This window comes from Achroia grisella, unplaced genomic scaffold (genome assembly GCF_030625045.1).
Source record: "Achroia grisella isolate CSIRO2021 unplaced genomic scaffold, CSIRO_AGI_Agris_v1 utg41105, whole genome shotgun sequence".
NCBI classification, from domain to species: Eukaryota; Metazoa; Arthropoda; class Insecta; order Lepidoptera; family Pyralidae; genus Achroia; species Achroia grisella.
This window is the reverse complement of record NW_026712844.1, coordinates 67882-94304: the sequence shown is the minus strand read 5'-3', so window position 1 is coordinate 94304 and position 26423 is coordinate 67882. Positions and strand designations below refer to the sequence as shown.

Here is a 26423-nt window from a genome sequence, read left to right as displayed (position 1 = left end):
GCAAATCTATGGGTTCGAAAATTTCAAGTGTAGGTGCAACGGCACGGTCAGTGGTGGCCGATTTTCGCAAGGCTTCGCGGCGCCCCACCTGCGGTCTGCGCAGGCGCCGCCACAACCAGTCAGTTGTCGAACTGTATCTTGCGCGGACTCGGTGTACCGCGCCAACCTGACATCACATCCACTATGAACACCGAATTAAACCTACTGTGATATAGTGATAATTTTTAAAACTACAAGTGATTGCTTTGATAGTTAAGGTCAGTGGTATATGGTGTTACGTGAATTACTAGGATTGTATTACGGGTTGCTTAAGAGTATACAATAAGTCATTTGTATATCCTCTAGAGTCTGCTACTAGTGATGTGTTGAAGTTTTACTGCATTACTATAGTAGGTATAGAAATCGTGCGTATTCAGATGAGTTCAGTTAGGAAGTATTATCGAGAGCGCTCTCTGTATCGATTGTTTTGTTAAGCTTGGAGGTAAACACACCCGCGTGGTGCTGCGCTGTTTAAGAGAAAGTTTGTATCTGCAAACGTACAAATCTGACGTAGAGATATATACATATATTCTAGACTTTTATTGTATATTATCTTAATGTACCTTTCTAGTCTCATTCATTCTTTCCAGCTGTAGCTGTAGTTTCCCAGCAATCACTATTTCATAGGGGACCTAAATCTCTTGTTACTTAGAATAAAATTATTATTGTTAGTTTAAAGTAAATTAAAGAATATATTTGGGTATGTAACTACTTTTATTATAAATAATGATATATAAATATAATGATTGTTGTTATTTAAATGTAAAAAAAACTGTTTTCATTGCACGTAAAAGAAAACATATGAACTTATTATTTTTTTTATTAATTAATTATAAATATATATATATATATATTATATTTATAAACCAACCTATGTACAATTGAAGACATAAGTTAAATTCTTAGAAGTGTTTTAGATATTGAAAAACTTGGGTATGTGGGCTGAACTCAAGTTTGCCTTACCATATTGATTAAAAAAGGTTGTTCCGCCAACGCGAAATGTTGACGTAATGAGTCAGACGTGCTGGGACACAAGGACGATGAGCTCAATAAGTATGACAAATATGTGAAATAAATACATATGCAACAAACAGTTCACCCACGATCACGACAATATATCAGGTGTGAATGATTCTATCAAATAAGTAGATGACTAAACATCAACTACAACTACAACTCGACTACTGTTCACTAAACCTTTTACAAAAAAAAATATAGGACTCATTCAATACAGTTTTTGTATGTATTTTACGATCTTGTTTTGATTCTAAGGATTTGCCTTAGAGTCATAATGAAATAACTAATTTGTCTTATTATAAACGAGAGTCACGACATATACATAGGTATAGTCGTATAATTACTAAAGCATAATATCTTAAAAAACGTTTCTTGCGGAAGAAACTCCAAAGAAAAGAATCTTTGAATGTACCTAATTTGCAACATAAAAGGAAAAAAAAATTGTTGGTGGAAAAAGCAGCTTATCCATTACTACCCTGTAGGAAAAAGCATGATATATGACAATGAGTACACCTGTTCACATACAAGGAAGAGGTTGTATGAAATAGTAACTGTTCTTTGTGACAAAATCTATTCTTATGAATGAGCATGATCATATCCATTTCAAAATATGACTCTGATTACAGGTACTTTTTAAATGATTGCTCTGATTATTATATTAGTGGTTACATTGTTGAAATGCTTCTAGTGTACTAAATTCCCAAGACAAATCTCATAATCGATTGATCAATCTTCAATGTCAGATTCGATCATGATTCTAATCTCTCTTTGCAGTTGTAATCACGTAGAACTAACTATTTTATGCGTCATGCCATACAGATGAAGAAAATGTTATCAAATAAATACGCATACTCCATAAGTTGTCTCACGAGGTCAAATTCAATTGAGGGTACAAACACCTGTATTTGTTTTATTAACACACTGGATAACTTGATATAAAATATTGTATATTGTATGTGATTTGGATATATTCATACACATTTGTATGAATATATTCAAATCATATATATATATTTAGATTTTAAAAAATAAACCACCATCGTTGACAAAAAATATATTACTAACATTTATAAACCATATAGATTACAAAACTTTATATACATATCAGTTACTGTTCTTTATTATATATCGTTTTTAAAGCGATTCAAAGTAGCCCATTATAAGTACTTTATATCTATACAGAATTGACCTATTAAGGTAACTCGAGAAGATATAAGATTCATTAAGTGAAAGATCACTTAATAAATCTTCTCCCATAACAGTGCAAATATATGCTATTAATGTAATAATTTATTGGATCAAAACAAGTCCTTAAAATATTAATTTTGGTCTGCCGTCATATACAGGTTCACACTTATACTCGTATAATAAATAATATTCTACGGTTATGTTTTCAGAATAATGGCACAAAGACTTTTAATATACTGCTCCATTGTGGTTTTGGCCGCTCCTATTGTACAATGGTAAGTTATATCATGAATAAAATGTATACCGTCTATAGATAGGTTACTATATTTTATTTCATACCTATATATCATAATTATTTTATATTGACTAAAACTTATAGTGACAAGAGTAACTATTATCGTAGAATTATAAGTAACAGTATAAAATTATTATGCGTATAAATAGAAACCTCTGCTAATTAGTCGTAATCTTTGTTTTGGAACAACGAATCTATTTAAGTTTTATGAAATGTTAAAACGAAAGAAATATTAACGGAACTATTTTAGTAACTGTTATTATAAGTCTTTTAAAAAAACTGTATTATACTGACTATCAGTATAATTGTGGAGGAAGTAAATTAGATATTATGTATATGTTTATGTTTTAGTATATCTGTGGTCGGTCCCAAAGTGCTGAGACCGTTCAGCACGTATAGCGTGGCTATAGCTGGTGGCTCCCGCGCCCACAATCTTTACGTAGCTGTAGAGGGAAGGCGGGTCAATGGAGAACAGTTCACGCAAGGACAAGAGGTGCAAATACAAGCCGCTACGTCTAGACACATCGAGTTCAATGTAAGAATACTGTTTTCTTCTCAAGTAATATGTTATTTTCTCGTGTTCGTATTTATAATACCAAAAGCACTGCAGGACTTTCTGTTGTATATTTACCTAGATACCTATTAAAATATACTTAAATTGAATAAGTATTGTACTAAAAATACTAATATTTAAATATTTTTTTATAAATAACCACATTACATAAAACTCCCACTCCGATCAATTGAAACAGAATTGAATCCGCAACCGCTCGAAACTGAGATTGTTCATACCTACTTACCACCAGTCAAATTCTCATACATAATTATTCGTTTTGTTGACAGATTGGTGAACTAGGTCCTGGACAATATTCATTAATAGCGCGGTCCACATCAGGGCCTCTATTCTCATCATCAGCGCCGCTAGTATACCAACCACGCAGTTTCTGTATATTCATACAGACCGACAAACAGGTGTATAACCCAGGAGATACCATCAACTTACGCGTTATCGCCTTGAACAAGTGAGTCATATCATAACTACATATGCTGCAATTTTTTACACATACATGTATATTTACTATTCTCTAGTATAAATTAGTAATGCACACCAATGTACATTAGTAAATACTTATATTGTGTTGTAGAGACAAGTTACATTGACTACCAATTATACAATTACTGCGGCGAGGCGATGTTAGTATTGAAGACTAGTTAGTGGCTCCGTAACTAGCAAAGGTCGCCTCCACGCGGTCTCCTCTGAAGCCACTGTATGTCCAATGATACCTCCTTGTAATTTCACTGAACCCATCAACCGAAACACAGCTTACAAAGCTAGCAGTTTGTCGTCTATAAAGTGAGATTTAGACTTTTAAGAAAGTCTACCTAAGTGAAAAGTTATATTGCATTTTTATACATTCAATATTAAAATGGTATTCTTAGATTATGCTACGCAGAACATAGGTAATGAAGTCAGTAACTAAAATTAGAAAAGTACGTAAGTGATATTACGCGTCAGACTACAGTTAACATGACTGGTATTAGGTTTTTCTGTAGTAATTTCATTAACACCTCACGAGCCAATAACAGCGTAGCTAGCGGAGACACTTTCAATTTCGATGCCATCTCCGGCCACGAACAGTTCATGCGTGTAAGATTACGTAATGATTACGACGCGGTCGGTGACCTCAATGGTAACAATGCAGGTTATGGAGCAACATAGTAAATAGTTACACAAGTCAACAACTTACTACTTAATATAACATACAAACCATTAGCTTACGGGGAAATTAGCAAATGGAAAGCTTTCTTCCTGGTATCGAATCTACAAACCTATTGGGATTACCTTGTTCATGTAATTCTTATAGATCGATTTACCACATTGAGTATATGCGTCTCGTCACGTGTGCAAACAACACATAACAAAAAAAGAAACTTATTAGTACCATTAGTACTAAGACATACCCAGCAATAGGAAAATTAATTGAAGCAACAACTAGAGCAATATGTAAACTATTGCTCTACATTAATAATATAATAGTAATAATATGCGTCCTTCTAACGTCTCAATTGAACATGTGGTAGGTGTACATTTAAGCAATATTATTATGCTAATTCCTCATTATTAGGTAAGTAATAGCAAGTTTTAGTTAACGGTCCGCATTACATACCGAGGAAAATTAATGTCTCAATGATAGCATAATATAATTAAATTAATTAGGTAGGCATTTACAGAATATATCGTTAAAGTCAACTATAAAACATTTGTTCTAATACAGATACTTGCTGCCTTTAACCGGTACAGTGGACGTCAGTGTGCTGGATGCTGGAGGTTCACCAGTCAGGCAGTGGGCCGCAGTTCCGTTGGATAGAGGCGTCTTCACGGACTTGTTGGATCTTGCCGATGAGCCGGCACTAGGAGAATGGACAATTCAGGTTCATTCCAATTTTCTAACCGCATATATTATTGTTTCCTAATTCTTTTGAAAATATTCAACATTATGTAACTAAATTTAACAATAAAGATTTTTTATAGCGATAATTTTAACAACGATTACTAAAGTATGAAATTAATATTTACCGAAATCTTTGAATATTAAGATTGAAATTACGAATAATGTATAATAGCTATGTACTGTAGGAAGCAATTAATTATGTGGATGATATAATTCGTTCACTTCGACGTGGCCTCAACAGTTTTGATATAAAGCGTTTGCATAATGTGGTATTGTATAACAGGTGGAAATACGTGGGCAGACATATTCGCGACAGATACTAGTGGCGGATTACGTGATGCCCAAGTTCCAAATGGATCTACAAATGCCAAAAGAGCTGCTTTTTAGCGAGGGACGATTTAACATCAATGTCACTGCTAAGTATGTATTACTTTAATAATAATCTTAGGACAATTCACACCATCAGCACCATCTAGACCCAAGTTAAGCTAGCTAAACCTTTATTATGGGCACTAAATAACTGATACAAATACAAAGATTTTTTTATAAATACATACATAATATACATAGAAAACACCCAGACCGATACAAACAATCATACTCATGAATACAAATGTTTGTGCCGTGCGAGGAATCGAACCCGCGAACATCGGAAGTAAGGCGCTGTGCTAGCGGTTTACCGCTAGACCACCGCGGTCGTACTTTGAATATAAAATATTATTGTGTATACACCCTGGTACATACGTGTACAAAACCAACGCCAACGTTCCAGTTCCTCATCCTTCTCGAAATTCTATACTAGATACACTATTCTTAAAAAAAAATCATTGATTTATATATAGAAAATTATATTTTTTAATTTATAACAATACGGCTCTGTTTTATGAATCACAAAGTTTTCAGTTTGTCCAATCCATACTACACTTTTACTGCTTTAAATATATAAAACTACAACATAAATATATTCAAATTCTTAAATTAAATGTGTATTTATTTATGTGTAATTAGTATGTAGCATTTGTTTGAACTTTAGACGATATCATTTTTCATGTTTTTATCGATACGTGATACGATAAATCTAAATAATAATAATAACTAATAAATCTTTGACTTATATAAAAGTATATACATATTAACTTCGTGTTTTGAAAGACCTTCAAAAACTATTTGCTCAAATATATTTACTTGGTTCATTAGCTCTAACACAATCTTGTCTATATCTGTAAACAAATTATTCATTCGCCTATGAGACATAATAAACACTTCGTTTCACCTGAATGCCTAAATCCTCTGTTTTTTTTGCAGCAATAATCATCTATTGACATTGTATATACACAGATACAACGCAATAAATAATGTTTTATGTAATCGATATTATTAAATATAGCATCTTCTCTCCTTGAAACGTTCAACACAGAAAACAATAACAGATATTACTGCGTCAATATTACTTACTGAACAATACTTTCTACTATTACTTGTGGGGAGAAGTAAAAGTTTTTATGTCGGTAATCCGAAGTGTATTGGTCTCGTTAGAGAGTCACATAATTGTGAATAGCAACGCTCCCTATTGCAGTTGTATAGTGCCTAAACTAAAGTTTAACTTTTTTTATACAACCTTGAATGCGGGAATACTCATGGAAGTACACCTCTAGTAATTTTAATATCGTTTTATATCAGCCTACAAATTGGTAACTTGAATGCAAATAGACGGAATATTACGTATATCATTAGTAATTTTGTTTCAGGCATTTCAATGGTTTACCAGTGCGTGGGGAATTAACTATTTCTGCATACATTGTCTTCTTCTCGGGACTATTACAACCAGTGTTTTCATCGCCGTCTCGAAAAGTTGTCGAAATCAATGGCAACACACAAGTAACATATGACCTCAAAACTGACCTAGATCTCGCGGAAGACGAAGCGAGGCCTTTGGTTATCGAAGCCGTTATTGAGGAAAAGGATACACTCATCAGACAAAACGTGTCATCGAGAATACTTTTGTTGAGGACACCGTACAGGTTGAAGGTGACGGCGCCTGAGTACTTCAAGCCTAGTCTACCTTACAATGTTCAAGTTAGTAGTATCTCAGAACTCGTATTTTATGTTTTAAAAATTAATCAACTACTAATGATGTTAATGTATATTTATAGACAAGGTGAATGTATTTGAAATTATTACTATAAATTTTGACGTTTGTATAGTTTTGAAAATTACGCAAGTAGTAAGCTATATTAGGTTTTACAAGTTAGGTCTTATGATTTCAGCATTTTCAATAATTTTGTCAAATAATATGTTTTCCATTATTAAATTAACTTTATTTATCTATGCGTAAGAATAAAATAAAAAAATATAACCATTCTATAATATTGCCAATTTTGGCAATAGGTATTATAGAAATATTACTACTTATTATTATTAACTAACAGATTACGATTACCTATGTACGGATTATAAACAGATGTGTGACATAAAGTGAATAAAATAGGTTACATAGTCGGTCACCTCATAAAGTAACTTTCCGTCAATACAATTATTAATCTGCTTTACAAAATATCGCACGTAATAATACATAGTATACGTAGTAATAATATGTATTTGAAACTACAAACAGTCACCTCTGATTGAAATGTAATTTATTTGCGGCTTTACCTACAAACTCTACCAAACACCAATCGGGCATGCAGTTTATTTTTTGTTGTAACTGCTAATAGTTTATTGAACTCACATTGTACTTTCCTGTGAATTTCAAACAATTCTAGTGTATGTGCCACAATTAACATAGCTCAAGTTGAGAATATTACACAGTTTTGAATATCAATACATATTTTTAACTGTATAATTTTGTTTTCCGAGTATACTAGCACAGTACTTATTTATAACCAATATTTTTTTATTGTATATAGACACAAATATAATCACATACCTATTTTACCTATGCCTATTAAAAATTGATGCCCAGAATAATAAAATAAACATTAAAAAAAGTATAATTTAATGTTCATGGTTTCCTTAGATTGAGGTGACAGATTCATCAGGTGAAGTAATGAACACTGGTGGCGAAGTTACAGAGGAGCGTCTTTGGGACGAAGGCGCTCCATCCAACACAACCACTGTCTCTTAGAAAAATGGCCTCGCCACATACACTCTAGTACCAGAACCGGCGTATACCAACTCAACGCTAAATTTACAGGTATTATAAATGTAATAGCAGAATTAATTGTAAAAATTATTATAACACTAACATACAAAAGCAAATTAATTGTGAATAAAAAATGCAATATAAAAACTCATGAAAGTACATATAAGCCATTGATTAAGTAGATCAGCTCATTTATTATGTAATATGATTGGTAACTTTTTTAAATTGTAACAGATTAAAATCGACATGTTTGCCAATTTGAATGTACCATTTAATAGTACAGCTGGTAAATAACGTGATCATACCACGTTTTATTTTTATTGAGTTCCCGATATTTCGGCAGTGTTCAACCGCCATGATCACGGATAACCTACCGAAAAACGTGGTAAGATCCCGTGATTTACTAATTATACTTATAACATAATTACTATTTCTAACAAGAATTACTACATATATCCTCAAATCTTGTTTTTTTTATGGAACTGTAATTTAAACAAAGTGATCATGCAACTGTGTGTAAGTGGCAATCGTTAGCTATACATTAGCAACTACAATAGCAATGAGATCACGTCATTATTTGATGCTTGTTATCCACGATGAAGTACTAACATGTCATATTTATGTGCCCTGTAAGTTCAGCATTCATGGTATAATCAAGGGAAATAAAGCTGACGCTTGGTAATATAACATTGTCTTGCAGGTTCGTTACAAAGAAATAACAGAGCGGGTAGTAAACGTGCAAAGTAGTCAGGCGTCCGCAAACCAGTACCTAACGGTGGAACTCCTCACACGGGGGACAGCAGTCGGAGACGAGATGCGTGCTCGGATAACTGCTTCGGAACCAATGGACTTGGTACATTACGTCGTTATTGGACGTGGCGATATCCTCATTGCCAAGACTTTGGAGGTAAGCAATAACATTTCGACTCTTTGCTTCTGATTTAGTCATTGTATATGTATCAAAGATAAAAAAAAAAAACATTTTCTAGCAATAATCTGCTTGCAATTTGTTTTTATCGTCAACATTTTTAAGATAACAACAATACTCAGCAGGACTATTGTTAACTGGACTATTCATGTAGATTGTTTAAAAAAGATAATACCTATATGTAAGAATATCGTAGATTTATTTCTAAGAAAATCAGTAAAAATATTACAGATATTGTCCTTAGGATTAAAATACACTTAAAAAATAACACTGAGGTCACTGTATATGTATAATACATGTATACCCGTGCTATGCCGGGAAGGTAGGTATAAATAAATTATTCCTCAGTACAATTCACACAACGCCAGCTTTACTAGTTCCAAGCTATAACCAGAGCTTGTGTTATGTGCTCTAGATAATAATACAAATACACAAACACATGTTTTGTAAATAAATACACAATATACCTACATAGAAAATTATTATCATTACACGTGAAAATGAAATTTTTCTTTATATCGGTTCAACTATTGCTTATTCTTTTTTGCTTGCCTGATGGATTAAAATAACAGCCGATTTCTTATTAATCGTTACTTGAATAGTTATGTCACTTGTTTTGACTTAGTACCTTGAATACTCAAAAATACTAATTTATATATTAGTAACTGAAATTCACACTACATAACGTTTCCAACCTGCTTAAATTATTCCACTGGGAGACGGGTATTTGTAAATTGTATCATCGAGTGTATAAGTTATGCAATAATTTGGATACTTATATATTGTGGAAATAAACATGATAGCGACATTTCTTCAGAATCTTTCAAGAAAAGGCCTTATTTCTTCTTAAAAGGCGGGCAACGCACTTGCAATTGCTCTGATGTTGTGGGTGCTATTAATTGTCTCCTAATCTATAACAAAAACCCTATGTAATTTTTCAACTCTATTTCCAGTTGAAGCCGGTCCGTCGCAGCGTGGACGTGTCGGTGTGGGTGTCGGCGAAGATGTCACCGGGCTGCATACTGCTGGCCTGGTACCCGCGGCTCGATGCCGCCAGGTATCCCATAGTGGCCACCGCCGTTTACGCGCCGCAGCGGAACTTATTACAACATAAGGTAGGTACTTCACTATTTACATGTACATAAACATAATAATAATATCATTACATATTGCATTTTTCTATTCTTTGTGGTCACTCTTTGCGCGCCTTGCGGGAATGAATCACGGCATTCGCTACTTTTTTAATTCTATTGTTTATTCCAAAAAAATTATTTCTTTGTAATTGAACTATCAATAACCTAATACTCCTGTCTTTACTCTATAGTCGGTGTCAGGCGTTTTGTAATGATAATAATTTATTACAAAAAGGCGTTAAAGCAATGACGATTGAGGAACGCGGGAATACATGAGCTGGCAGCGCGTGCGGTCTTTCTCGTTCTCTTTACACTATATTCCCTGTGTAAAAGCCGATTCACATTTGCTAAAGTAAATTACTGTAGTCGCATTAGATAAAAAACGACAATTATTTATATGCAGGTGTCAGTGAGACCGACGGTGAACAGCGTGCGGCCTAGCAGCGTGGTGGAAGTGCAGGTGGAGGCGGAAGCGGGCAGCATGGCCGCGTTGTTGGTGCAGCCGGCCGCCGCCGCGCGCGCTCACCTCGCATCGCCGACAGGACTTGGCAGCGGACTCGACATCAACACGGTTAATATTTTATACCACGCTTGCCTAAAATGAAATTGAAACTACTTCCTTTCTACTGAACATAGATGAAAGTACGAATAAAACAATATAGTACGAATAAAGAGATATCTCTATATAGGTACATAATATAAAATCTAGTCGCTTCCGATCTTTTAAAGTACGCCACAGATTTTAATGCAGTTATTAGCAATAGATAGAGTGTTTCAAGTGGAACGTTTATATGTATAATACATGTATACCCGTGCTATGCCGGGAAGGTAGGTATAAATAAATTATTCCTCAGTACAATTCACACAACGCCAGCTTTACTAGTTCCAAGCTATAACCAGAGCTTGTGTTATGTGCTCTAGATAATAATACAAATACACAAACACATGTTTTGTAAATAAATACACAATATACCTACATAGAAAATTATTATCATTACACGTGAAAATGAAATTTTTCTTTATATCGGTTCAACTATTGCTTATTCTTTTTTATTCATAAAGATGTAAATTACAATAATATTAATAACGTAATGTTTCGCGCCAATATTCGACGAATAAAAAGTTTGGTATTCTAAATTCGAATGAGGAAAATTCAAATATCTCACACGTTCCAAGACAGTATTAAAAATAATTCGTGACTGGGGTTTTTATTTGTAGAGAATTCGTTAATTCATATAAACGTAATATTTATGGCAGTAACGATATTTCAATTTACGGAAAACATAGAATAAATATTCTTCTACTTAATAAATTAAATTATAATTCCTATTACTTTCCACAATATCGAACAGAAAAAAGAATAAGAACTCACTACTAACTATTTATTTATTTTTATTCTTTTATTGTAAATTTTTAGATCGAACGGGAAGTAGAGAGCTTCATAGGTTTGAAGCATTCGTTCTTTAAGAACGAGGACTATCTGCCTAGCGCTGGGGTTGACATAGGAGGCAGCAGTCCCATGGACGTATTCCAGGTAAGTGTTATTATTTTACATGACAACTTGGATGACAAATTTAGCATGTTATTATAAAGATCATATACGTACAAATCACCGTCTCTGTTTTATTAGACTTCCATAAACACTTAGATATTGTTAATTTTATGTAAAACTATGATGTATTTTTTTCATAGTAGCTTCTTACGATATTCTCGACTAAAATATATATTCGTTACAGAATGCTGGTGTCATAATCTTAACTGATGGAGTGATAATTCAGAGTAATAAACGGGGTAAGTGATTTTTAATATTTTAAGTATACTTCTTTTTTAATGTTTGAAGTCCATACACAGTTATGTCCTACGTATTTAAAATTATATTTGCCTATGAAGGCCATATCTCATATTTTGAAACTATACTAAGTAATACAATCTACCAATTTCAACTATAATCCTTATCATATATCCTATATCATCAACGGTAATTATACAATATTTTTGGCTGTATAAATCTCACATATTGCATGTAAATATACTTTAACGAATTCTTTACACTTTCTGAAGTAAATTCCCAATGAAATAAATGTTTTCTACGTGTTTAATTCATGTAGAAGGAAATCGTATCGATACATCCACAAACTTAAGTAATTAATAGTATACCCTAACACCAAAACTTCCCCATACAACGAGCCCCCCATCCAGTAGGTCCCCTGAAATCCACAGCGAAGATCGCATCCTGCGCTCCCGCCATATTTTGTCTCCACTTAATATTAAATTGGCGTACGGCAGACGAGTCTAGTGAAGTGGAGACAGGCACCCGCGCGCCGCTGGCGGGCCCGTACGCGTTCAGCCGACTGCCGCCGCCGCCCGCGCCGCGGTTCTACCTCACGGAGGTACTACCGCCGGTCTCGCACACCACACGAGTCTTCAATAACTTCACCGTTGGGTATGTCATATGCTTTAGAATTCTACTATTATTTATCTTAAGCGGAGAGAGAAGACAATTAGGTACACCCAAGAGGTCGTCGTCAGTACAAATCTGGCCTACATTAAATTAAACTTGAAATGCCATTTTTAATCCGAGAAACGGCGGTAAGCTCGCCGCCTTAACAAATTGGATTCAAAATATACTCAGCAAAATGTGGGCATACTAGATGTTAAAAGCTAAAGCTATTAAAAAGAGCAAACAGACTTATACCTAATAAATTATAAATTATTATTAACTTGATTAAATACGTTGTAGTTTAGTGGTTTAGGTGCCATCGACTTATTGACTTCAAAGATCTTGAAAGTACCAAAAACTTTGTTTGTCTATTAAGTTACAAAGTAACTCATTACTGATAAACGCTAAACTTATCCTAGAGATGGTGCTATTGTGGACTTTTGCCATATTTATTCCAAATTTTATTTTTGGGATTACAGCCACTAAAAACTATCTATGCATATTATTATTATCACTTCAATGTTATTGACACTGTTCTACAAACCGGTATTATTTTGTTTTTTAGTTCCGACGGCAAGGACTCAAGTGAAATTCGATCCCCAGGCTTACCTTCAGAACTCATAGTAGGAGGCTTCGCTATAGATCCGAATTTGGGTCTCGGTCTAGCTGAACCCACCACTTTATCGGTTACTTTACCGCTCTCCGTAACATTGGAACTACCAACCACCATGCAAAAAGGGGAGACATTGGCTGCAATCGTAATGCTGAAGAGTACCCTTACAGTCGACATTACCGCTGAAGTAACGTTCCATAATTCTGAACAATACTTTGAGTTCGAACCATTGGACAATGATGTCGGCTCGTCTAAAAGTAAGTATAAATGTCTTCACCATAGTAAAAATAATTTATCGGAACCTATTCCCAACATTTGAATAGGGATCAAAAAAGATTATGGAATGATTATTAAATTGTCTTGAGTTTCAGACTCTTTGTACTCACTTTCTTATTCCTAATGTAGTTTTGCAATAAAATATCACAATAATGTAAAGTTTGTTTCAAAAGAGCATACGGAGTTGGTATAATCATAAAGAACGATTGTAAATAAAGGTTACAATACAATATATTTGAATAAAAATTATTCTAATATTTATTAAGAAATAAATAGAGGTTGAGGATTCTAGGTAACGGTTACATAAATTATCTTAACTTAATGTTGCAAGTTATTCACAAAGTACCGAGGAAGATTTATATGAAGTCATTTTTGTGGGTACTTCAGTCTCACCAATTTTAGCCGCTAAGCTTAAAGGGAAGAAAATGAAGTACGGATGCACCTTATACCTTAGTCCTTTTAGATGTTAACGCATCATCATCTATATTAATTAAATTATAAATAAATTAAAATTAATTACAATGTGACACCAGTGGTACCCAAAGCTTTCGTGAGTTTTGTGAGTTACAAAACAAAGAAAATGTATGGTCCCTTACTAACAGGCTCCTCAAAGATATAGCCCCCAAGAGGTCACCCACTACAATTAAAGTTGGCAACAACTATACCACAAATAAACAGGAAACAGCGGATGCGTTGCTAAAGCACTTTTACCCAGAAGACATACCGGACTCATTACCAATTCATATTAAAACTCGCCAAGCAGCTTCTGAAGCCCCACACACTGATGATGACTTGCCTTTTTCCACTGAGGAGATAGTCGAACAGCTCCGTGATATGAATTCAAAGAAGGCGCCTGGGATGGATGGTCTTACTTCAGATATCTGCCTGCAGTTCACATTATTATTTCCACAGCTGGTTACCGATATATATAATAGATGTCTGACTTTACAAAGATTCCCTGATTACTGGAAAAAGGCCTACATTAAAATTATACCTAAACCGGGAAAAAAAGATTATACCGATCTTGGATCATTTCGTCCTTTGGGATTGCTACCGGTATTTGGGAAGTTGCTAGAAAAGCTTTTTATCAAAAGGGTCATATACCATGCAGAAAGTACAAATAAATTCAGCGACCGGCAATTTGGGTTTCGCACTCAAACGGGTACCACAGCTGCCATTCAGACGGCGCTTGATAGAGTTATTCGAGCCAAGCTGGAGGGTCAGCTAGTAATAGCTGTCTCCCTAGACATCAAAGCTGCATTTGACAATGCATGGTGGCCGGCACTATTTGCGCGTCTGAAGGGTATCAACTGCCCTAAGAATTTATACGGTGTTATTCATGACTATGTACAGCGACGGACTGTTATCCTAGATTATGCGGGAGTGCGAGCCACTAAAAGTATGACTAGAGGTTGCGTGCAGGGCTCCGCTTGTGGACCCACCATGTGGAATGTTATCCTAGACGAGCTTCTGCAAATACAACTACCTCTAGGCTGTCATATTCAAGCTTTCGCGGATGACGTTCTTTTGGTGGTAACAGCGCCGAATACGAAATTGTTAGAGGACAGGACCAATTCTGCATTGGAAATAGCCACTCGATGGGGAACTGGTGTTAAACTTGCTTTTGGTCCCAAAAAGACACAACTGATAGGATTCACTCCCAAGGCCAAATCTGCAAAAATTATAATGGAAAACGTAGTCCTTGAATTTACGAAGGAAATCAAGCTGTTAGGAGTAATTATCGATGAAAAGCTTTTGTTCAGATCTCATGTGCGCTATGTTACTGACAAGGCCATGCGTATATTCCAACGATTATGTTTGTACGTAAGACCGACCTAGGGAGCGCATCCTGCAAATGTAAATTTTATTTACCATGGGGTTATTGACCCAATAGTCACGTACGCTGCGGGTATTTGGGGGCACGCTGCCAAGAAAAGATGCAACCGCAAGACACTAGAGAGTGTGCAAAGAAGTTTTGCCCTCAAAGCTATAAAAGGATTTCGAACTGTATCGACCATAGCCGCACTATCATTGGCGCAGTTCACTCCACTAGATTTAAAAATCTGGGAAGTGGCAAATGTAGAAAGAACTCGACTATTGGGTACTACTGATCTTTTACCTACGGATATAACACTAGAAAAGCCCACCCCAGTGCACAAACTACTGCACCCTGCGTCTAGAGTTACCATCCCCCTCCATTTTGCTGATAACCAGGAGAAGGCGAATGACTTTGTAAGACCTGACACAGTGGCCATATACACTGATGGCAGCAAACAGGACACAGGGGAGGTAGGAGCGGCTTTCGTGTGTTGCAACCCAGAAGCCACTGTGCCGGTCACTAGAAAAAATTTAAGCTGCATTCTAGCTGCAGTGTGTATCAGGCTGAGTTGCTTGCAATATCCCGAGCCTGTGAATGGGCAATTACCCACCAATACTCACATACAGTCATATACTCTGATTCTCTGTCATCAATCAAAGCCATTCAGAATCGCAGCAATACCCATCCAATTGTTTCACGCATTCATAAAGATCTTCATCATGCTAACAATCCCATTAACATTGTTTGGGTCAGAAGCCATGTGGGTATTGTAGGCAACGAGGCTGCAGACGCGGCCGCTGGAGAGGCCTGTCGCCTACATAAAGCTCCTGATTACCATAAGTTTCCACTGTCGTATGCTAAAGCTTTATATAAGAAAAACAGTCTCCTTACATGGGAAAAGAGGTATATGTCTGCTGAGCAAGGCTCACACACCAGGAAGCTCCTCCCCCATCTCAACAATATAAGAGACCTCTTCTCCAGAACAGAACGCTCCTTTCATCTCAGTCAAGTTCTCACTGGACACGGATACGTCAAGAGTTATCTCATGCGCTTTCACATCACCGACAATTCATACTGCCCATGTGATGGAAACAGTGAGCAAACGTTTGAACATCTCTTCAATAATTGTCCTATTTTTGGAAGAGCCCGTTACGACCATGAAAAGTATGCCCAATACATAAAATTGACTCCCCTTACAAGTTGATTAGTATCATTACGAAGCCGGAAACTGGCTTCTTACGATGCACTTGCTAAAACAATAGTGAATAATTTAAAAAAGATAAATAACACATAGGACTATAAATGCGTAAATACATAAAATATAATATTATATGTAAAGATATAAAATAGCATATATATATGTATATATAAACATAAACTATTTATTATATAAATAATGTAACTATGTATATGTGTGTCATCTATATAAATATATATGATAAACACCTAGTGAAACACAACTAGCCCTACGAAAACTTCTGCTGTATCAAATCGCAGCTGAAGTTAATAAGAAAGAATAGTGTTAGAGAAACAAATAAAATAAAAAAAAAAAAAACCCAGTTCACAAATATAGGCGACGTTTACGGTTTACATAAAAAAAAGGTTAGAAAAAGTTTGATACAATTAAACAATTCTTATTTTCAGAAATCGAGCTATTTCAGCGAACCAGCGTGAAGGTTCCAGCACAGGGAACGGCCAGCACGGCGTTCCTTGTAACGATCATCCGCGATGGCGGCGCTCCCGTAATGGTCGAAGCCACCGGGAATGGATACTCCCATTCTGTTTCTCGAACCATCGACGTTAAGGTATCTTTGAATACAGACTCAAATGTTACCTCTAAATATAAATTATTTTTCTATCTAAAGACAGATTTATATACTATATGTTGTAGAAATAGATAAATATTTCCCTAATGCTGACGCTGTATTAATTTGGTGTTAACAATATATCATCGTCATCATCATCATCAGTCCAATCCACTATATACTACACGTCAAAATGTGACGATGTTTTGAAACCAAAATTTAGTCAATATACTTAATTTTATATTTCTTGGTCGAGTCAATAGAAAAATTGGCAACCATATTGGTAAGGCGTAGAACTAGTAACGAGGTGGCAATGTGACCGCAGGACGGGTACGAGGAAGACGCGTGGTCGTGGGACATGGTGGAGGCGGGCGGGGCTCGCACGTGGGTGAGGCTGTGGTCGGCGGCGGGTACGCGTGGCGCGGGCGGCGGCTCGCACGTGTGGGCGGCGGGCGAGCCGCTGGCCGTGCCGCTGTCGGCCGCGCTCGCCCGCCCGCCCGCGCCCGCCGCGGACGCGCCGCACGCGCTCCGACCGCTCGCGCTCGCCTGCGTACTCATCGACTACTTGAAGGTAGAAGAAGGACTCTATTGCGCACACATACACATTCATTATTGCCTCTATGTATGCAGTAGTACAAATATTATTTATATATTTTTTATGATTATATTTGCTCCGCTAATTATTATATTTCATATTGACTACGAAGCTCGTTTAGCTTCGTGGCCTATGGCTTTCTAACTTTCTTCCTAACTTAGACCGAAAGGTCAGTCTTTTCGGTCTAAGTTAGGGTAAGGGTAAATTTAGTAGACATCGAAAATATTTTTATAGTAATTTCTTCAGGCATTAATGTTTCTGACAGATTCTAGTGATCTATAGAAACACCGATAACAAACCAAACTAATCATAGAGACAGCGATATTTGACAATGCCTACTCCTTCTGGTACAACAGTGAATATTATTACTTATTTTTTTTTCGGAAACATCTTAGAGGATGTCTGATGTCACCATAATATATATATATTCATATATATAAAAATAATGAAACTGAACCCACAAAACACGGCACTACTTATTTATCGCTTATGTATTTACATCATTCTTTATTCCATATTAAAAAACTGTTAAAAACGTTTGAATTCTGAAATAATTTTGACACAATGATTTTTCTTTTAACCTGCAATATTACCTTATTAGGTATAAAGTAATAAATAAATATGTGCTAATAAAAATCATTATATTGTGTAGATTAAAGATCAGCCGGTGCCTACAAAGATCCACTCACTAATATCAACCGGTTTCCAACGGTTGATGGCGTATCGCCGCCCAGATGGTTCATTCGCACCAGAGGTGAACAGTGAAGTCGAAGGAGATGTATGGTAAGTCACTTTTAGAAATCAGATTTGTTAGGGCCTTAATTATGTAAGTTATTTATTGCTTTTAACAGTGGAGCGTGATTTCAATATCGATTTTAACCAAATTTTATACTGTTTGTTTAAACTTAATACAGTACAATATCAATTAGTTCCTTCGTCGACCACGAAATATGAAATTAATACGATGCTTGTTTTTAATATATGAGTTTATGCTCATGAAAAGGTACGCAACAGTGCAATTGAATCGGAATTAATTTCTACAGTAGGCTTGCACATATTGCATAAAGTGAATGCTCTTTTACTAAAAATAATAACTAAAATGTGCTTTCCAACTGCTTGATTACAATTGCATATTGTGTTGAATAAACAGAGGTAATAACGTTAGTGTGTATCTTATATAACACAAGGTCGCCATTACAAAAAGAAATTGGTTATGCAACTGATGTCGCAAGCGTACAAAAAAGGCGCTACGTTAAAAAAAGGCGCTAAAGAACGCACGATTGAAAAACGCGAGAATACGGCATTGGTTTCTCATTCTTTTAGTCAACATTTACATGTACATTATTTCTTGAAAGCCTATTCACACGTGAAAGAGCATGTGTAGAGGCAGCCAATGTGTGATGGATGTTTAGGACGACAGCGGTTTCCGCGCGGTGGTTGGCGCGGTGCGCACGACACGTGCAGGCGGCGCCGGACGCGGGCGTGCGCGCGGCGCGCTGGCTGGCGGGACGACAGCGCGGCGACGGCGGCTGGCAGAACGCGCGCCCCACGCACGTGCTCGCACCGCTGGCACAGCGGCCGGTGCCGCTCACCGCGCACGTCCTGCTCGCGCTACTACAGACCAAGGTAAACACGCCATGCCATGCTTCTTACTATTTCCATAGGTCGCATATCAATCCGGCTCGATGGACCATTTACATGTTCGTCAAGTCAAAATGGTTATAGAGTAAAATATTACATTTATGAACTTATATGAACGAATTCATATACGAATGAATGTCTAATAATGGTAAGAAGAGCATACGCAGTAAGTTTGGTGACCGAACATGCACTAATTTTGATAGTGACTAATTGCATTTTATTATTTTTTGTGATCAATCTTTCGCGCGTGATAACAAAAAAATCCAGTGTAAAAGCGGATTCCCGCGACAAAGATCGTAGGTGTAAAGTCAGTTTTCAAATCTCGATCAATTGTCAGGGTAGCGACGTGCTGTACAAGGACAACATCGAGAGCGGTGTGGAGTACATCGCGCGTGGGTTGTCGCCGCAGCTGGACGCGTACTCGTTGGCGGTGGCCGCGGCCGCGCTCGCCGCCGCCCGCAGCCCGCACGCGGCCACCGCGCTGCAAATGCTCGACCGCTACGGGAACACCACCGGTACCTTCTAATACCTCACTATTGTTACGATCATCACGATCTATATGATTTATCATATAACCGTCGCGAGCTTTTAGATTGTCTTTTAAATTTCAATCCAGTTCCAATCTTTTAAATTTTAATCCAGTACATCTGCATCTTTGTTATAAAAGAAGCATGTATTTGTTCTCGTATTACAATATCTTCAGGTGTTTCAGTAGAATTCTATTAGCTGTTTAATTCTTTATATGTGAAGTGATAACAATTAAGTACTTAGAATTCAATACAATAAAATTTTATTGACTCGTCTTGACACAATAATAGGTAGTAACAAAAAATATAGACAACAATTTACACACATTTGTTGTTAGTGATCTCATTTCTGATTGCAGTTAAGTCTACACCCATATTGCCGGACGTATTTCGCTTTTAAATGAGATTTTTATTAAGCAATCATTAGAGCTTGGATATAGCTTGGAAGCTTAGTATTAACTTTTCGATGTCAGCTCATAAGTAAGGTCGTGACGTTTCTAATAATACATATATACTAAATGAAACTAAACTATATTAAATAATTAATTCACGAATTGGACTTTCGCAAAATTACATTAAACTCAATAAAAATGTACGAAAATTGTCCTTCTCTTCATATAGTCAGGAATAAATGTTCGTTCCGTTCGCCGTTTCTTCATAAAGCGATAGCATAAGTCTTCATTCCGTTTGCTAACTTCTACGAGATGTAGATGTCGCTACGTTTTCATTCCTGCCACCTGGCTGGCACGAGACGTAAGCATCGTTATTGGACAGGTTCGGGTGCGTACTGGTCGCGGGCCGTGCGGGGCGCGGAGTGGCGCAACCCGTGGCTGCGGGACAACAGCGTGGACGGGCGCACGGCCGCGTGGGGGCTGCGCGCGCGCTGGCCGCGCCGCCCGCCGCCGCCGCCGCCGCCGCCGCCGCGCGCGTATTCGCCAGGTACCTGCTGCGGGCCGCCGCCGCGCGCCACCCTGACCCCGACGTGGTAAGTTCTCCCGGGTCCTCTATATATCGTTCATTAAATAAAAACAATTACATTTTTTAAAATTAGAAGCTACAATTGCCTCCTTTTATGTAAGTCGATTAAATTAACCGCATCGTCTTAATCATTATCTAAATACTTTTAAAATGATATATAATACTTTTGTGTAAATTTAAAACTTTAAAGCAAAACATAATTTATGTATATATATATATTTTGTTTTTTTTTATATTAAAAAAAAACTTGAAATGCTTGTCTTGTACACAATATACATTTTGAATGCTGCCATTTTTCTATTTAACCGACGATATGTTATGTCATCATGATCTGCAGATGGAAGCACCATACGTACATCTTTAGTACCAAAGTGGACCCCACACCCACACGGTTTGGCTACGTAGGGAAAGAAACCCGAACGATTAATGTCAGTATTTGGGAACAGCTTTTTTGGAGTTTCCCTCTCTGCCACACGATGGGCCCGGCACCTGCATGGTGAATCCATGAAATGCTTAGAAGTTCGTCTCTCTAGCAATTATGTATACTAATATTATAAAGCTGGAGAGTTTATTTATTTGGTCGAACACTCAAATATCAGGAACTAAGAAAAAATCTTCAGTGTTGATTAGCCCTTTCAACGAGGAAGGCTTCATGACAATACGACTAATTGCTATGTGATGCAGACGAAGGTGCGCGGGTTAGCTAATTAGGTACTAATAGTCCTCACTCCCTTAACTCGATATTCAAAACGATCATTGTCACAATTTGAGTTTTAGAACTCTTAGAATGTTATTAAGGATTTCCACGATTTTTCTAAACGCAATACGGTAGGACACGGATTTCATTATATCATTAACACATATTTTTACAAAACATTTATATGTAACTACACTATATCCCAATATTATATATACCTATGTATATATCTAAACGACGTCGAATCACGCCGCTAGTATGATTGTAAATAATCTGTATATTAATCTAATTTTATCTTTTTGCATACTTAACAGGTCGATGCATTAGCTCAGTTTTCTGAATCCATACGAATATCAAGTAACTTAAGAATGTCAGTGAACGTGAGTGATTCTGAAGAACCCAGACAGTTTCAAATTACACCAAGCAATGCTTTTGTAATGCAAAATCAACAAGTAAGTAACCACGTTTATTATTTACACAACATACAAAAAACAATAAAACTGAGTATATTTGTTATTCTTGATGTATCTTATAAATAAAATGAATCTATGTTCCAAATATTATATATGTATGTATAGCACGACTCTGTCATGAAGATGCAATGAAGATAATGTTTGGGACGATATCTTAAGACGTCATTAAATATTGGTAACCAAAAATCAATTGATGTAGGATTAAACTGTGGTGAAGTATAAAAATAAATAGGAAAATCATAATTATACAGAAATTAGCATTAAATACCAAAATATGTAAGGAATAACGTATTCCAATAAACACTTCTAGAAAATACCAGACGTGTAAAATTTATAATAACGAAAGAATAAAAACTCTGCCACGACCAGACTTCCAATATTACTCACGATGAAAAATAATGAGAGTATAAATATAAATAATATTTATAGTAACATATTATTTTTCATCGTAATACTGTATGACTTTTGAAAAAATGGTGATATCTATAAAACTGACGGAGCAACAGTGGAAGATAAAATCGAGTAGCATTCATTAACCACGATGGTTTCCAGATGAAATCGCGTGAAATTTAGCAATGGCCCCATTACGAACACTTGATCTTATTACGACTACTCTTACAGATTCGCAACGTTCATAATGTGAGCGCCGTATCAGAAGGCAGCGGCATCGCTGTGCTGGGTCTATCAGTTAAGGGCTACACGAACGTGACAGCCGCGTGGCCCCGGTATACCCTCGACCCGCGGGTCGATCAGGTCTCCACCAGCTACCGGCTCCAGCTCTCCATCTGTGTCGGGTACCAACTTCTATGTACTCTGTAGTTTATATTTGTGACAATCATTTCATAAACCACTTCTGGAACATGCGAGCGTGAAGTTTGTAATGGTTTGAAATTTATTTTATTATATTCAGTAGCTGTTTATCTAAATTTTCTTATACGTGTAACATTTCTCGGCAGGTAATTCTTTTACAATGTTGAGATGATCTGTAAGTGGCTATATAATGCCAACTGTAGGGTACCTGTAGTTGTTGATGGTTTATGATGTTAGCTATTACGCGTGATTCTGCAAAAAGTATACACCCCATATTACAGCTTATTTTGAGATAAAAGGTAACCATGCTCGACTTTATAATACCATCTAAATTCATGTCAATTTTCAGTAAGATTCGATTAGCCATTCAGTCGTAAAAAGATAACAAATAAACAGGACTAACTGTTTTGCATTTAATCTTCCTATATTTTGTTATTTGTATTCATATAAAAATCTTAAACATTATTATTCTTATCCTATATCCTTAGTTCTCTTATGCATGTCATAATATAAACGAAACTAATACATGCATTTTGCATTTTAGGTTTGTAGCTCAAGGCAATGACACAGAGAGTGGGCTTACTCTCCTTACCGTTCAGTTGCCATCTGGATATTTGGCCGATATAAATACACTTACGGAATTAACGGTAAGTGCAAAAATAACTACAATAGAACAAGTGACACATTGTTACTTTTATATTATTTTATGTGATGCTAATTAATAAGACTTAGACGTATAGTTCGTCGTAATTTTTGGCACAATTGTAAGGTGGACGGCCCGTGCGCGCTTTATTGTTCTCTTTAGCTACCTTTACAGGACACGTTGATCACTCTTTAATTCGTGATAGGATAGAGCGTATGTTTTAAGCCTTTTCACTTTCTATTCACGTGGTGGCGCCTGGCCCTGCCGCCGCGCATTCTATGTTGATACGTAATGGTGTGTGGTGTGTGGTGTGTGTGCACGTGCGCAGAGCGGGCGGCACGTGGTGGGCGCGCGGCTGCGGGCGGGCGGCGAGCGCGTGGTGGTGTGGCTGCGCGCTGCGCGTTCTATATTGATACGTAATGGTGTGTGGTGTGTGGTGTGTGTGCACGTGCGCAGAGCGGGCGGCACGTGGTGGGCGCGCGGCTGCGGGCGGGCGGCGAGCGCGTGGTGGTGTGGCTGCGCGCTGCGCGTTCTATATTGATACGTAATCGTGTGTGGTGTGTGTGTGTGTGCGCAGAGCGGGCGGCACGTGGTGGGCGCGCGGCTGCAGGCGGGCGGCGAGCGCGTGGTCTCGTCGCTGCGCGCTACACGAACTATCTTGATACGTAATGGTGTGTGGTGTGTGTGTGCACAGAGCGGGCGGCACGTGGTGGGCGCGCGGCTGCAGGCGGGCGGCGAGCGCGTGGTGGCGTGGCTGCGCGCCGCTCGCTCCGAGCGTTGCGCCACGCTGGCCGCGCCACGTGCTCTCGCCGTCGGCCTGGCAGCGGCCCGGCTGGGCCACGCTCATCGACCTCTACGACTCCAGTCAGTACTCCTACTATATCAATTTATTACCTAACTGGCTACCCTGTACTAGCTATAACTGTGTAGTTTTAAAAAGTTAAGCATACATAGGGACAAACAGCGATAGCGCAAAATGTTTTATACTATATATACTAATGATGATTAAATAGAACGGCAAACGAACTAATGGACCACCTAATGGTAAGTGGTAACTGTCGCCTTAACATTGAATGCGTTACGTAATTATATCTAATAAAACGAGCTGCTTGGTTCCTTAGCAATGAAAAACTTGGTGTGTTGCATCCTCAGAAATGGCGTCATACATCCTCATGTATACTGTCATTGCCACCTTAATCTTCACGTATTAGGAGAATATTTCAGTGCCAAAATATAATTCTCTAATAGCCTGAGTGCGGCTGTCGTCTCCTCTAATGATTACTAAAATGAATTAGTCCATTTAAAGTTATCTATAAAAACAAATTAAGAAGCAACATTTATTCATTTTTATATATTTCTCATTTTAAGAAGCTCGTGTAGCATATAATGTATGTGTACCTATATGTAATAAAGCGAGCATTGTGACGGTGTCAGGTCACCGTGCGCGGCAGTTCTTCCAGCCGGTGGCGAGCACCGCGTGCGAGGTGTGCCGCGAGTGGTCGTCGTGCGCGCGTGCGTGTGGCGCGGCCGCCTCGCAGCGCGGCGCCCGGCCCGCGCCCGCGCCCGCCGGGACCCCCGGGGCCCCTGACGCCGCCGCCCCCGTCGCGCCTGCACACGTCCTCCTACTGCTACTTCTCAGTTTTACACACTTTATCAATCTTGCAATGCGATAGCCGACAGCGAATTCGCAGTAAGGCATCCCATGGACAAGTTTACTGTCAGTATGTTATGACTATTGGTGGGATAAGTGTGTGATGACTGACGTTGTGAACTTCTATTGCGGTCACTCCGTAATAGAAACATAAATTATTATAGAACATGATCCTTAGATCATATTCTATAATAGTTTATGAGATCTTAATCTCAGATATCCAGAAATTGAAAACAAGGCAAAGTGTGATAAATCATGTGTAAGATAAACAAAACATAGGTATCAGAGTGAGAGTTGAAGTGTAAGTTTGAGTTATGTAATCCAGATGCATATATATTTAATTATTATAATTATCTGATAGGTATTAATACAGAACACCTCAAAGTGCTTAACAATATGTAATAATTGTGACGCACGATAGCTACAAAATAAGTAAACATTCTCTTCGTATTAATTAAAAATTAATAACAAGAGAAAACGATGCAAATAGTAATAAATTAATAATCAGAAACAAAACGTTTTATTTAATTTGACGCACAGGTTTTTCCAGATAAGCTCGGTACGATAAATGAATATTGCTTGTAAAACAAAAGTTTCACTTTTTATATAGACTACCGAATGACTTAAACTAAAAATGAACAGTGAAATCTATATAATATACGTTACATAATATATCTACTTTTGTTAATTGTGTTTGTTAAACCATTGAGACTTCCAGAATAACTAAGCTACCTACATATTATCGTACGTGGTTATAATTATATTACTGTTCAGTGTTAAATGTAGGTACTTACCTGTCTATAACTAAAATAATCAAAATATTAACAAACCTTAAAATTCTAAACATACAAGTATCTGTAAGTTCTTTTGTATGTGGATTTTGAATGATCTCTTAATATGTTTTCGCTAAGTGTATGTGTTACATATTATTATGTAACAATTTCTTTGTGACAAATGTACCTATATGTTAATTAATATAGGTACCTTCTTACCTACTTACTAAGTTTTGTTCAAAAGCAATGTATAAATAAAAGTACCTAGTTTTATTTGTAAATATTAAATACTTTATAATAATTAATGTCTAATATAAATAAATAATAACAACTGTACAATGGACGCTTTTTCTTAAATATGAACTTTTTTTCCTTTTCACTTCAAGTCATTAAAACACACTAATTCCTATCTTACTCTGCAAATATCCGATACAAAACCATGTGCATATTTGCCTAGCCACTATAATAGTTACAAGGCACCCCGCCT

At 36.9% G+C, this 26423-nt stretch overlaps 1 pseudogene; it reads left to right on the top strand.

Moving 5' to 3' along the window:
- On the top strand, positions 1–26251 carry LOC131844641 (thioester-containing protein 1 allele S1-like; annotated as a pseudogene).
- Positions 26252–26423: the final 172 nt, after the last annotated feature.